The 9,298-nt window shown below is 38.9% G+C and overlaps 1 pseudogene; it reads right to left on the bottom strand.

Annotated features, from left to right (window-relative positions):
- Positions 1-6,557: 6,557 nt before the first annotated feature.
- On the bottom strand, positions 6,558-6,689 carry LOC129037771 (U4 spliceosomal RNA; annotated as a pseudogene).
- Positions 6,690-9,298: the final 2,609 nt, after the last annotated feature.

Here is a 9,298-nt window from a genome sequence, read left to right as displayed (position 1 = left end):
CAAGGGACACAAGAAGACATCCAGGTGTTATATATATGTTCACTATTTTTATTGCGATGATGGTTTCATAGGTGTATACATCTATCAAAACTTTTCAAATTTCATATTTTAACTATACACGTTATATTGCATATCTATTTTACTTCAATAAAGTTTTTTAAAATTATCTTTGAAAACCCACTAACTTGCCCCTACGCTATAATAAACATACATATATTATTTATGCAGTACAGACATTCTTGTGCAGAGTAAACTATGGAAACCAAAAAAGTAGATTTAAAAAAGGACAAATGTAAAGTGTGCATCCAGCTACTGATGCATTCAAACCACTGAGCTTATAAACTCAATGATGAAGAGATGGATAGGGTGAAGAATTCAGAAACATTCTTCTGGCATGCAAGGCTTACAAAATTCTGTTATAATATAAAACTAATAATTTGAATACATGTTACTAGATGTGTTTGTTATTGCACAAGATAATAGAATCATAAAATTTTGTTGTTTGTTGGCATATATTAAAATTATTTATATGATGAGGCTTCACTGCAATTTCTGCCTATTCCATTGTTTCTTGGATGAATATAAAAATCAGCTTCCACCCCAGTGGTCTTGTCTTTGCCTGTTTTATGCTGTCTTAACCATATACTACAGACTGGGTAATTTATTAGAAACAAACTTATTTGGCTCATGGTTCCAGAGGCTGGAAAGTCCAAAATCAAGGGATCACATTTGGTGGTGGGCTACTGACTGTGTCATAACATGGTAGAAGGCATCACATGGGTGAGAGAGTGAGAGAACAAGGCTGAACTCATCCTTCTATCAGAAACCCACTACCGAAGTAAGTAACCCACTCCTGAAATAATGACATTAATCCATTTTTGAGGACAGAACCCTCAAGACTTAATCACCTCTTACAGGTCTCACTTTTCAACACTGCTGCATTTGGGATTAAGTTTTCAACACAGGAGCTTTAATAATACATTCAAACCATAGCAAGCCTGCACAGACTAGTGGGAAAGTCAACATGTAACATTTATAACACAATGTTGTTACAGCTATACAAACAGAGGCAATTGATTTTGTTAGGGACAGAGGATTCCACAAAGCTGTAGAGAGGAGGTGAAATTAGAACTGTATGTTGAATTGTTCAAGGGAATTGAAAGGGAAGAAAAAGATTACTTCAGAAAGAAGTGCATTCCCTTGACCAAAAGCAACCTCAAAAATAATGAAGTAGGCCAGAAAAAGTGGCTCACACCTGCAATCCCAGCACTTTGGGAGGTAGGCAGATCACAAAGCCAGGAGTTCGAGACCACCCTGGCCAACATGGTGAAACCCCATCTCTACTAAAAATACAAAAATTTAGCCGGGTGTGGTGGTGCGCACCTGTAGTCCCAGCTGCTTGGAAGGCTGAGGTAGGAGAATCGCTTGAACTCACGAGGCAGAGGTTGCAGTGAGCCAAGATCATACCATTGCACTCCAGTCTGGGTGACAGAACAAGACTCTGTGTCGAAAAAAATAATAATAAATAATAATAATAGTAATAATAATAATGAAGTATGTACTCCAAAAATAAGTCTTTTCAACTTCCCCCAAAGCTTTTAAACTGCTATTTCCAAGCCTTGCATTGACTACCATATTTTGAGCTTTTATATGTATTATCTGACAGTTTCTTGTCCTTGGCAAAATGAACGATATATTCCCAATTTATGGATTTGAAAATACATACATCACTTTATGCTAAGGTACAATGTGATCTTAGAAGTTTACGGCAAGAAATATTTATTTTCTGCTCACATTACAGATCTACACTGTGGATCAACTGTTGCTGTGCTCAACATCTTCTCCTGTTTACTGGGACCAAAGCTGAAGGAACAACCCTTACCTATGACATACCAGTACCAATCTTTTAACAAAAGAAAAGACCAATAGTAGTGCCGTAAGGTGGCTCTTAGAGCTTCTGTTCACATTATATTGGCTAAATGGTACATGGCCAAATGTACTATAATAGAAGGATGTCTAATCCTCCCTCAGAGAGACGTACCATGAGCCATGCGGGCATGGGAAGAGATGTGTCATTCTCTCCCTATGAGGACCTGCAAATATATTGAACCTCATGGAACTAAGACTTTAAAAAGTTGATGTAACTTGCAGGTCATATAACTGAGCCACCCAGGCTGCAGTGCAGTGGCATCATCATGGTTCATCATAACCTTGAACTCTGGGCTCAAGTGATCCTCCTGCCTCAGCCTCCTGAGTAGTTGGGACTACATGCACACACTGTTATGCCTGGCTAATAATTTTAATTTTTTTAAGAGATGAGGCCTTGCTCTATTTTCCAGGCTGGTCTTGAACTCTTGGTCTCAAGTAATCTTCCCAGCTGACCTCCTAAACTGTTGGTATTACAGACATGAGCCACCGTGCCCAACAACAATGAATTCTGGGCAACAAAGCCCAGAACCTAGGCTTTTTACACTCTAACAAGCTTCCCTTCTCATGAGCCTTGAAATGGCAAGACTGATCATGATTCATCTTAATCGTAGGAAATGCTCTTTGGAGGGAACAGGGAATCTAAAGTATATGTGGTTGTAGGAAAGAGAGAAAGAATGATACAGACACAGAGGTACAAAGACAGAGACCCAGAGATATGAACTGCAGAGAGAAGTAGACTGATATTGATAGCTTAGTCTTCCCTCATTCTGTAGTTATAGAAGAGGATAAATTCTGAATTTGTCTCTGAATTTATGATATGCCTCCCTGAATATGGAGAAAAATATTAATAAGAGTCTGAGAAGTCATGCAACACATCACTTGGCATTTATTAAGTACACTGTGGATAAAACACTAGACTAAGTTCTCCAGAAAGACATCAGTTTGGCCGTTTTGGCTCATGCCTATAATCCCAGCACTTTGAGAGGCCAAGGTGGGTGGATCATTTGAGGTCAGGAGTTCAAGACCAGCCTGGCCAACATGGTGAAACCCCATTTCTACTAAAAAAAATACAAGAATTAGCAGGGCGAGGTGGTATGTACCTGTAATCCCAGCTGCTTGGGAGGCTGAGGCAGGAGAATTGCTTGAACCCGGGAGGAAGAGGTTGCAGTGAGGCGAGATCACATCACTGCACTCCAGCCTGGGCAATGGAGTGAGACTCTTTCTCAAAAAAAAAAGAAAGAAAAGAAAGACATCAATCAGACTGCAACCCATATGCAACAATATGAGAATGCATACAACCCAAACAACAAATGCTTAAGCCCTATAAGGGCAACTTCAGATGCGCTGCTAATTGGGAAGTTATCCTCAATGCAAGGTAACCTCAACTAATGTCAATTTTTAACAAGAGTTTGCAAACACGGTCACATGGCTCCTCTTACTATTCTGCCATGAGCAGTCCTTGCCCCTCTGGGTTTACTTCCCTGGAGTCCTTTAGTAGACTAATATTTCTGTATTAAAACTGAAGGAAATGCAATACAGAGAAACTGGTCCCCTTGCCTGGAGCTGTAACATCAATCAATGGAAGAGGGAAGCCTTCAGTAGTCACTGAGTCCCACTCATCCTCTTCTGTCCTTGGAAAGGTTCTGACAATGTCACTTGCCCAAAGTCAAACTTCTTTGAGGTATTTCTTCTAAAATGTTTGTAAGGTAATAATTGGAGGAGACTGCATGCAGCAAAGAAAAGAAGATAATTATTTGGCACTCTACACATGACAGAACTAATTAATTGTCTGTCCTTTTTAAAGAAATGCTGTCATGTTAAGTCTGCACTTAAGCCGTGTTTTAAGAAGGCAGTTGCTAAGTGTATCTAGGGAAACCTGGCAAAAAACTGTTTATAAGTACATTTTATTTTACTTTATATAGAATATGTCAAATACCAGTTGGCAGAGGTCAAGAAAGAGAAAATACATAAAAGATCAGATTTTAAGATTGTATAGTGTGATTCTCAGATTGAGCACAGCTGTGTCCACTGGTGAGAGTTAAGATATGTCACGGCCATAGCTTGGGAACTACTGGGAAATCTACTTTCATGGAAACCTAACGGGACCCCTAGGAAATAACTGAACCTGTATACATTGCTGGGGTTCAGACATACTCACATATTTCTGGAAAACTGAAAGGGCAGACAGAAGTGTATCAGCAGGAGAAGAGTAGGAGGGTAGGGAGTGGGCTGATAGCAAATGTGTTCCCAAAAAGACAGCCAGCATTCACACTGGCTCAAAGAAAACACAATGGAACATGTATTCACATAAATGCAGCAAGGGGGCTATAATTATAAAAATGAAATTTCAATTTCTCAATGGCAGGTGCTGTCAGTGTCCTGTTTCATTCACCAACAACCATGGTGGACATTCCCATGCATGGCTGACAGCCTTTCAGAGCCTGCATGTCTCTGTTTTTCAGTCTTGGGGCTTTCTGCAGTTGTGGGAGCTTGCTCAGTGCTGTGGGATAGCTCCAAAATGCTGGAGATTTAACCCCCAGGGACATCCTTTAACAAGTGAGATATGTGAGTCAGTGGATAAATACCCAAGCTTCCCAGGCACCCAGTAGGACAATTCTGAGTTGTATTCTAACCAGTATTTCAGAGAGTTCCTAGTAAGATGGAACCATTGTTCCTCCATATACACAGTGTTTAATGCATCTTTGTTGGTGCTTCTTCCTCTCTCTCTCTTTCTCCACTCCTTTACTTTTGCTTCCTGCAAACACTTCACAAATAAACCACCTGCTCCCAAATTCTTGCCCCAGAGTCTGGCTTTTGAGGAATCTAAACTAAGTTACTAACTGAACTCAGTGTCTCATTGGGCCTAAATAACTCAACTTTTGAAATCCATTAAAAAATGTAATACAAAGGGTAAATCTTTGTATTACAAGGTAATACAAGGTAAATCTTTATCATCCATTTCTGCCAGACCATCTCAAGTCACTGGCACCATGAAGATTCAAAGTGGTCACCAACAAAGAAATTCACACCTAGTAGGTAAGTGAGAAGAACGGAGTCCTTGCCAGACAATTCCAAAGAGCACTGGGGTACAATACGAGCTAAAGAGCAGAGGCAGCCCTCACTACCCTCTTGGGGTGACAAGTGCCACTTAAAGAGATCAGCTGAGTGATGTGAATCAGTGAAGAGCAGTGGCAGGTTAAAGTCCCAGAGGAGGAGAGAAATAAAGGGGAATGTAAATGTAAGTTTGTTTACTCCTAAGTTGCTTAGATAGTGAACATTTTGAAATTATAAATAGTAATTGGGAAAAGTAAAATCTGACACAGAAATGAAAATATTCTCTATCTTCTTATTGATCAAGACAATTGTGGTTATTTCTTCCTTGGGGCTTGGTTTTAGGAAATGAGTGTTGAGATCACAGGAGGCAAAACATAGAGAGCTAAAGAGAAAATAGGAAATAATGAAGAACCACCCAAGTAGTGAATCAAAGAAGAGAAGAATCACTGAAAGTATTTCCAGAACTGAGCTCTTGGTGAAAGATTATCTCCAAAGTTAGGCTGAGAAATAGACGCAAGAGATTAAAGAGAAATCAATGTAATAATTAAAACACCTAAAAAGTAGTAAGGTAAGCTACTAGTATACAAATTTAAACTTCCAATTTTGAAGGAAATGTTGCATTTAGAAATTTTTAAATTTTGCTTAGCAGGAACCCAAAAGCCATAAAGGAGATAAACAAGTTTCATAATATCAAATAAAAACATTTGTCAGGAGGCTGAGGCAGAAGAATCACTAGAACCAGGGAGGCGGAGGTTGCAGTGAGCCAAGATCATGCCACTGCACTCCAACCTGAGCGACAGAGTGAGACTCCATCTGAAAACAAACAAACAAACAAAATTGTATGCTTTTTTGTTTACAAAAAAAATTACACACAAAATAAAAAAAAATATTCACATGCCTAAAATAGTTAATTTATGAAAAGCTTTTGCAAGCCAATAAGCAAAAGATAAGAAAACTAATTTTAAAATGCATCTAAGGATCCCACTGGATAGTTCACAGAAGAAACCCTAGTGTCAATAAATATATAAATGAAAAATTTCCCTCGATGGCCTTCTATGCCTCTGCATATCACTGCTGCTTTAGCATGGACTCTGGCCTGGGCTGTCAGTCACTTGGTCCCCTTTGATGGTTTCCTCCGGCCCTTCTTGTAAGAGGAAGACATTTAAGAAACTCTGCTCTTCCTGGTCCAGCATCAGGGTGAAAGAGACACAAGACAAGCACAGCTTTCTACTTCGAAGATTGACAGTATCTTATGACACAACTCCAGTTACTTTATTAGCAGTCTATTTTCTCTACCTTACTTAAAATGCTACTGGTGCTTGCATCTAAGAACAATTTCTATTATATATTCAGATCTTATTCCTATCTTATAAATTACCCTATTCTAGCATCAAGAAGGTGTATAGGGAAGAAAACCCCACCTGTTACCCTAGCATCAAAATTCCTAGGCTGCTACAAATTTTAATAAATGTATATTCTAATTTTATGAGATACAGAATAATAAATCAGCTTAAGCCAGCAGTTTATTTTTTATTCATCATTAATTTTTATTTTTTTTACCAACAAAGTTTAGTTTCCATACAGACTGTCCAAAAAATGCCAATCTAAACTATGTTTCAATAGTCGTATTGGGAAAAGTTTTCAATTAGCAATAATCATGCCTCAGATGGAGCTCGTTGGTCATAATACTGCCACTGAGCAAAGCTAAGGAGGTTTATTTTATTTTGATTTATTTTTCCATTTTGTATGGTTTGAAGGTTTGTTCCTTCCAAAATTCATGTTGAAATGTAATTCCCAATGTGATAGTGTTGAGAGATGTGGCCTATTTAAGAGGCACTTGGGTCATGAGGGCTCTGCCCTCACGAATGAATTAATCCATTCACAGATTAATGGGTTATCAGGTAATGGGACTGGTAACTCTATAAGAAGAAGAGGGATCTGAGCTAGCATGTTAGCACACTCATTCTCCTTGCCGTGTGATGCCCTGTGCCATCTCAATAGTCTGCATAGTTCCCACCAGCAAGAAGGCTGTTACTGTGCATCCATGACAATAGATTTCCAGCCTTCACTGTAAGAAATAAATTTCATTTCTTAGAAGACAGGCTAAGATGCTAATGTAAATGTGAATTTGAGGGCAAACATACGCAATTTAACTTGAACTGAGATCTTTCCTCCACATCTTGGTAATGAGCTTAGTAATAACCCAGTCTCCTCCAGACCAAACCTTAGACCTCAAAATCCAAACAACAAAACAATTGCACAAGGAGAGAATCACGCGACAAGCAAATGCATTTCTCAATAATGAATACTCTGTGATATACAACTGGACAAAAAGAGGAATACAGACAAAGATAATATGCTCAAGGCTGGGAATTATTAGTTAGTCCATTCACTTTATGAAAAGGATTACCTCTGTGACCACAAATAAATTCCAAAGCCTCTGATGTCATGAAGATTTTTTTTCTTCTTGAAAAAGAGACAGTACTAGAATTCCACTCTATTGATTTCCAACTCTAAAAGGAAACTCTAAAAGGATTCTTGAAGTAAAGATATGGACAGAGGGATTCACCTACTGTATTCTCTCCCTACCATTCTAAAAAAGGTTTGCTATAGGTAGTCAAATATATACACAGGCTATACATTTATAGCACATATCAGAACTAGAAGGAAGTAGCTTACATGAGCTAGAAGACATAGAGGAAGTCAGGAAAATTGCTACACTAGACACCATCTTTCCAGGGTGCTGGACCTTGACCCATATCATCTCATCTCTGAGATGAAATAATTTATGCTTAAGATAATTTATGCTTAATGACACTGACTCTTTCTTTTTGCGTCTTTGAAAATAGAAGAAAAAAGACACCCAAGAGAGATTCCATAAAAAACTGAAATTTATTTAATGCATGGTTATTGGCCTACATATGGCCAAGATCTATTTAGTTCAAACTGCTAAGTATCTTCACTGGTTCTCAAGAAACCTCCAGCTTTGGTTCCACTGCTCTGACTTTTCTGTGCCATTTTAATTGTTCCAGTAAGATGCTGCACAGTGAACAGCCAAGCATTGAAAAATCAGCAATTGGCCAATCTGACCATTATAACCAAAAAAGAAATACAGAAATATTCCCTACTCAAAGCAGAAAAAAAAATTGTTTCTTATAAATAATGCAGTTTTATTATTGATATCATTGTTGTTATCATTATTGATCTATTTGATGTGACAGAGACAGATGGAGATGTTTCAGGACAGTTCTCCAGGTGGCCTTGGTCTTACTCAGTTCTCCTCCCTTTCCCACTTGTAGTTTTTCCCACTTGTAATAAATGTAGAATTTGCTGAGTATGCAAAAAGCCTAAAATGTGGGAGACTGACCAGTATAGCCCAGGCTCTGTTCCAGGGCCCCCTAGAAACAGGATGTCCTTTACTGATTTAATTCAGTGTGTCATGTAGCCCTCAGGTTATAAAACCTAGGTCAGGCCGGGCGCGGTGGCTCACGCCTGTAATCCCAGCACTTTGAGAGGCCGAGGGAGGTGGATCACCTGAGGTCAGTAGTTCGAGACCAGCCTGGCCAACATAGTGAAACCCCATCTCTACCAAAAATACAAAAATTAGCCAGGCATGGTGGTGCATGCCTGTAATCCCAGCTACTTGGGAAGCTGAGGCAGAAGAATTGCTTGAACCCAGGAGGCAGAGGTTGCAGTGAGCTGAGATCACGCCATTGCACTCTAACCTGGGGAACAAGAGAGAAACTCCATCTCAAAAAACAAAAACAAAAACAAAAAACCCTAGGTCAGACTTATTTCTGGGGTCCCTCATCTGCAGTGCAAGTGAGGTACATGAGATGAGAATCCCTCTATCCTGGGCAGCTTTCCTGAGCCTTTGGGGACAGGCTCAGAATGAATCCTGGGCTTCTGCCACCCGTGTTTTCTGTATATAAGTAATAAACCTGCATTATGTAACTTGTGGTGTGTGTGGACGTTCTATCTCACCAGACTCAGATAAGCTGGTAACCAGTGTACAGTAAGCCTGCTTCACAGACGTGTGCTAAGGTCTGCTCCTATGACAGTAATTTTGTCAATTTCTTCTTGAATTTTTAATATCTTTAGTTGTATATGTTTCATAGATTTTATTTAATGATTCAACAGTTATGGCTGTGATATTTTCACTGTGGAAATTAAATCTTTGTCAATATTTTAAAACATCTTCCTCTCATATTATGATTTTTGTATTGTGTTTTCTAATCTTAACAAGGATAAGCCACTATCTTTCAGTTGGCATTTGTCTGACATATCTTCCACTCATTTCTTTGTTTTTTGAGCC

This window comes from Pongo pygmaeus, chromosome 4, assembly GCF_028885625.2.
Source record: "Pongo pygmaeus isolate AG05252 chromosome 4, NHGRI_mPonPyg2-v2.0_pri, whole genome shotgun sequence".
NCBI lineage: Eukaryota > Metazoa > Chordata > Mammalia > Primates > Hominidae > Pongo > Pongo pygmaeus.
Note: the sequence above shows the minus strand (reverse complement) of the source record. Positions and strands in the feature narration are given on the sequence as shown.